This window comes from Halichoerus grypus, chromosome 7 (assembly GCF_964656455.1).
Source record: "Halichoerus grypus chromosome 7, mHalGry1.hap1.1, whole genome shotgun sequence".
NCBI lineage: Eukaryota > Metazoa > Chordata > Mammalia > Carnivora > Phocidae > Halichoerus > Halichoerus grypus.
The window spans coordinates 60,350,960-60,357,320 of record NC_135718.1 but is presented as its reverse complement, the minus strand read 5'-3'; the positions used below and the strand labels follow the sequence as shown (position 1 = coordinate 60,357,320).

Sequence of the window (6,361 nt, the reverse complement as noted above, 5' to 3'; positions counted from 1 at the left end):
ATAATTACACCGACAGGAAACACCATTCCATAGAGCAGATGTTTGTGACTAAATATTTTCCCTGAATTATAAAAAAAATCATAATGCAATCACCATTTTATAACAAGAATACAGAAAAGAGATACAAGAACTTTGAGTAAGAGAGCAAGACAAGAAAAAGGTGAAATGTCTGTAACAGTTTCCTCCTGGGAAGTTAATTCATTATTGGTGTTTCCTGCTTGTATTATTCGTATCAAGCACCCACAGGGGGGAAAAAAACAATATAACAAACAAGAAGTAGATTCTTATCTCAGTAGGTTTTTAAAAAATTCTTTGTACACTGTATTGAAAACAATAAAATTTTCCTATTTCATGCAAAAAGGCAAAATAGAGAATTTTCTCTTTTTTTGTGGGAATAACTTATTTATTCAGAGTGTAATACTGTCTACTTCCTTTTGTAAGTCTTGAAAAAGATCAAAATGAGATCAATGTGCAGTTTATACTAAAGATGTCTGAAAGACTTAGGCAGAATTTCCCTCAACTCTTTTACAAGTGTAAAAAAATAAAGTGTCAAAATTGATGAGCGGCATAAATCCAAAAGGAAAAAAAAAATTCTACTTAAGAGGAGGACATCCAGCTCGCACAAATGGTGGTTCACCCGACGACAAGGTCTTCCTGATCTTCCTCTAGACCCGGGCGGATCGTTAACTTCCCCAAGTTACAACTGAGTTGCTCTTTCCAGACTTTTCGAAGCATCTTTAAGTTTCCCCACTAAGTCCTGTAATTGTTCCATGTTGCAACTAAAACTAATCTCTGGGTAGGATCGGGAATCAGTGTTCTCTACATTTAAGGTCACCAAATATGTAGGTCTGTACATCTTATGAAGTTGATTGGTCTTTATCTGATATTCCAAACGCAAAGAAACATCAGTTATATGAGGGAGAGATCTGCTTATGCTTCCCAGTAGGCTTTCTAGGGAATTCTTATTATTCTGATAGTCTGTGCAAAACAGTTCTATTGGCTCTCTTTCAAATTTACAGTCTTCTAGATAAGTGCTTAGAGTTGATTTGTCAGCTCTTTGCTTTCCTGCCTCCTGTATGTAAGTTGCAGCTGCTGTGTGACAATGTTTTAAAACTACAGGATCGTATGTTTCAAGTCTGGGTGATCTAACACGGCCTCGTCTGCCTGGGCATCCATCAGGCTCTGGAAAGCCGCCCGGAGGAGAAGCGTGAAGGTGTTGGAGTCGAAGGAGCCAGGATCAGCCAGCATCTGGAAACCTTTCTGCACATACTCTGAGAGCTCCATTGTGAGCACCAAATAAAGAATATTCTTAAAAAGGAGAGATAAAATGTAAGCTGGCAGAATTTAGAAAATTAGTAAAAAAATTAATCAGAAATGAAGGCAAAATTGGAAAGTATACAAGAATGAATGGGCAATACTCAAAACATATAAGGTATGAAGAGGATAAAATAAAAAAAAATGAATTAATAGCTAAGTGGATCAGAAAAAAAGATAAAATTATGCAGAGGATATCCAATATATCAAAAATTAAAGGTTCATAAGCAGAAAAATGGTATAAAGAAAAAAAATGTATTTACAGAAAACTTTCTGGAAATTAAAGAAGATTATACAGATTTAAATGGTATACCCTGTCCCAGAAAGAACTAAAAAGGATTGTTAAAAAGTGGGGCAATATCTACAAAGGTGTCAAAGAAGGAAGTCTAATCTAAGAACTTTAAACCCAGATGAATTGTCATACAAAGATAAAGCACATAGATATGTTAACATGCAAAATCCACGGTATAATGTTTCTATGAGCAATTCATGAAGAAACCATAGAGGATAAACTGTATTCGGCAACCTATTAATAGAAAAAGTATAGCAAAATTTTTTTAAAAAAGAGAAAGTAATATTTTGAATGAATCTGAAACCTAATTGGTCATAATGGATTATAAACCCTGACATGTGTAATCACATAACTAATAGAAATTTGAAGAGGAAAGGGAAGGGGACATAGCAAGCAGTCAAAGTACACCGATTTCCATATCCTTTATGCCCTCTCTATATATTGTTTATCAAAGTAGAACATTTAAAACTGATTAAGTTAAATAATGGTGGTATAAGATTATTTAAGGTACTGTTAATGAAAATAGTATGCAGATGATCCCTGATTTATGGTTAGATTTATGATTTTTAGACTTTATGATGGTGCAAAATTGATATGTATTCAGTAGAAAGCTTACTTCAGTTTTGAATTTTGATCTTTTCCCTGGCTAGTGGTATGTGGTACAGTATTCTCTCGTGATGTTGGGGATGCTGGGCAGAGGTAGTGAGCTGCAGCTCCTAGTCAGCCACATGATCATGAGGGTAGACAACCAGGATGCCTACAACCATCTGTACCCATGCGGCCGTTTTGTTTCTCACTTTCAGCCCAGTGTTCAATAATTACATGAGATAGTCAACACTTTATAATATAAAATAGGTCCTGTGTTAGATAATTTTGCCCAGCGATAGGCTAATTAAGTGTTCTTAGCATGTGTAAGGTAGGCTAGGCTAAGCTATGATGTTGGTAGGTTAATTGTATTAAATGCATTTTTGACTTATGGTATATTCAACATTCAGTGGGTTTATGGGGACTTAACCCCACCACAAGTCAAGGAATATCTGTATATATAAACTCAGACTCAATCTATATATTATATGAACTCAATGTTTGGAAAGAAAAGAGAAGAAATACAGTCAGGACTCAAAAGAAATAATTTATAAATAACTCAAATAATAGAGATATGAGAATAGGTAAACACCAAAAAATAATAATAAAGCTGGTTGATAAGAAAGGATGAGGGGCTAAGGGCACACTAATTTCATTACTGCTTATGATAGGGAATTAATAGAACATTCAGAACATTATATAAATTTATACTTTTAAAGACTATAATGAAAAAAATGCAACCTTTCAATTTAGCAGAAAAAATACAAAACAAAGGAGAGAAAATAATCCAACATAAGATTATGAAAATAGCATGATAGCGTTAAGAACAATTATGTCAGTCTTATCGAATCATTTCATCAGTTAAAAGAAACATTCATTTTTATCAAAACACGAAAGCTAAGCAATAGCTGTATACAAGAGATACATGTTAAAAAAGTTGACACAGAAAAGTTAGAAAGAAAAGGGTGATCAAAATAAACAAGACAAATGCAAACAACTAAAACAGGGATAACTATCTTAATATCAGACAAGATAGATGCTGGTACAAAAATATAAAATGAGATGAATATTTATATTTATTGAAATTATAATGAATGGAGTGCCTGGGTGGCTCAGTTGCTTAAGCATCTGCCTTCAGCTTGGGTCATGATCCAAGGGTCCTGGGATTGAGCCTTGCATTGGGCTTCCTGCTCAGCGGGGAGTCTGCTTCTCCCTCTGCCTCTCTCCCTGCTTGTGCTTTCTCTCTCTGTCAAATAAATATAAATAAAATCTTAAAAAAAAATTATAATGAATAAAATGTGTGATTCACAAGGCGGATTTGGGCGTTGCAAATAGCTATGCATCAAATAACATGGTAGAGTGGTTCTCAAATTGTGCAACACATTAGAATCACCAGGGGATCCTTAGAAAATACTGATGCTTGGTTTCCGCTTCCACATATTCTGATTTAATTGGTATGGAGTATGATCTGGGCATCAGATTTTTGAAAGCTCTCCAGGTTATTCCAATGAGTAGCAAAGTTTGAAAACCAATGATTTAGCATAAAAAATAATTTGAAAAAAAAAAAAAACACTACAGGAGATAAGTGAAGAAATAGGTAAAAAAAAAAAAACAAAACCAAAAACAACAAAAAAAAACCTTTTAAAAGAAACGTATTTCATGGTCCTTGGTCCATGACAGGTTACAGAAAACAAGCAAGTCTAAACAAGTAAGATGACCCAAATAACATACTTAGTAAGGTAAATTGTACATTTTTTTACATGAGTGGAGTTGGTATATAAATGAAGTTTTTACTTGACAACAAGAAATACCTCTTCCATCTTTTTTTATGTATACAAAATAACTTTCACAAAATTTTATTAAAGTGTATTACATATACCTCAATAAATTCCAAAACATAAGAATAGTAAAAATGCTTTAAGATTATAATTCAATAAACTTTGAAATTAGAACCAAGCATACTAAAAAACAACACTTTTTTTTACCGCCTACAAAAAAATAAAATTTTAAAATGGTTTATTTTGTCATGGATCAAAGAGGAAGTCATTTTTCTCTCCACTTCTTAGCTTCTTCTCCCCCACCCCCCCGCCATCCTATCAATTACATCCTTTATTTGCTCTAGACTCTTTTCATCCAAATCTTGGGAACATTTCCTAGGGACAAAGTGCAGTCCATTTCCCTTCCAATTTTCTAGGGTTCATTGTCTGTAAAAAGGTTTCTATGTAAAAAACAGAAATGAAGGGGTTCTTAGGTCTCTGTAGTTAGAAGGAGGTTGAAGACAGGGCTAATAGGAGGGAGTGGGGGGTGGGGAAGGCACTTTTCTTCTCCATGGCCCACAATAGCACCTGAAAGTTACATCTGAGCAGAAAGTCATCCCGTTATGTAGGGGGTGTGGTTCCACAAAATCCAAGAAGGGTGAGGCCATTGCAGAACAGTCCGAAACTTCTGGAGCCCCTGCAAGTCATGGTGGTTACTGCCCCGACTAGCTCTAATCATAGACATTGACTCTTGGCTTCCTCTGTGGATCTGACTTTATTTAATCTTTGGTCTTTTATTTTTTAATCCTGGCTTTGTTCTTTCATTGAACCAGCTTAGCCTAGCCAAGCCCAGCCTATTCCTGTATTCTATTCTCAGAGTTCCCAGCCACCAGCATAGAGGCCCAACCACTTAGTTCAAGTAGGGACCAGGTCAAATGGGGCGGGGGTTGGTTTTCCACTCCCCTGGTTTTCTGTTGCTTTCTTATCAACCTGTGCTATCTTACCCTCTCCTATTATATTGAAATACCACTTATTTGTGATACTTTCAAAAATAAATATTTAATACTTAAATCCACCAGTTACGTATTTATTTAAGGCTGGTTAAATGCAAAGTCAGAATAAAAGGAAATTTCCCTTTGTTTCATATGTCATTTTTTTCAGACATCTTTCCTTGTCCCTGTTCCTCACTACTTCTCACCCCAAGTAGATATTTAATCTTCTAACACTAAAATTGAATACTTAAAATACAAGGAAGAGACATGGCCAATACTTGATGAGGGAATACACTGGTTTCTTTCTTTCCGTCTTGGACTTACCTGAAGCCAATCAAAATGTGTTGCAAGCTTGAGTCAAACTTGAGAGGTGGTTGACAAATTTGCACATATATCGTGGTTAACAGAAGCTGTATTCACTCTGCTCATGTTCCTGCTCCCACTCTTTTTATTTTAATTTTAATTTTTTTTTTAGTTTGGAATCTTGCCTAAAATAAGTGAAATGGAATCTCTGGGTCTATAGTTGGGGAGGCAAGAGGGAAATTAGGCAGTAAATGGCCTAATATTTGTCAGTTCTGTGACACTTCTGTTCTCCACCTCGCAGTTCTTGCTTATTGGAAGATGCTACTCATCTGCTTTGTTCTACTTCAGTGTCTGAGTCAAGGTTCTCCATTTCTCTAATTATTAGGTAGTAAATTTTATTTCTGAAAGTCCCTTGGAATTGCTGATAGTACAGTAAATTACAAATTACTGAAGTTTTCCTTTAATTTGATTTTTTTTTTTTTTTAGTCAGTGGTTGTTTAGATGGCTGGGAACAGATTGATCCATTAGAGATGGATTGGTGTTTTGATCCCTGCAATCTAAGTCTTAATGAAAGATCTGACAAACAAATTGATTTCAAATAATACCAGTCATGGAAGAAGAAAAACTGACAAGTGTCTCTCTCTTTTGATTGAACAGTGTTCACACTATTAAGTAGTTGACATTGTGGGCAAGCAGGTGAAAACTTGAATGCTGTTACCCCTTCTGACCTCTCTTCAGGTGACATGTTCTCAGCCAGACCGCAATGCCCCCAAAATCAGCACTGAAGGGAAGTTTCAGCTGGTCTTGTCTGAACTTAAAATTGATTTCCTTGTTTAATGATTGCTGTTTTACTTATTGGATATCTAAAATTGTCGGTTTGCTCTGTCATGGCAATTGCTGACTTAGGCAATAGATTGAAATGTAAATTCCTTTCTGTGTTAATGAATTCATTAGCAGAAAAGCTAATTCAAAAGACATATGGGAAAAAAGAGTACTAAACATTTAAATGTTAAAGCAGTATTTTCTATACTGAGTTTGAGGAACACCAAAGTTAGTACCTGTTCTGTTGAAGAATGGTTTCAGTGGTTACATCTTTAGGGAAACAAAGTTAAACAGGT

General features: G+C 35.2%; 1 pseudogene; it reads right to left on the bottom strand.

Annotated features, from left to right (window-relative positions):
* Positions 1 to 438: 438 nt before the first annotated feature.
* On the bottom strand, positions 439 to 1,310 carry LOC118549016 (COMM domain-containing protein 3 pseudogene; annotated as a pseudogene).
* Positions 1,311 to 6,361: the final 5,051 nt, after the last annotated feature.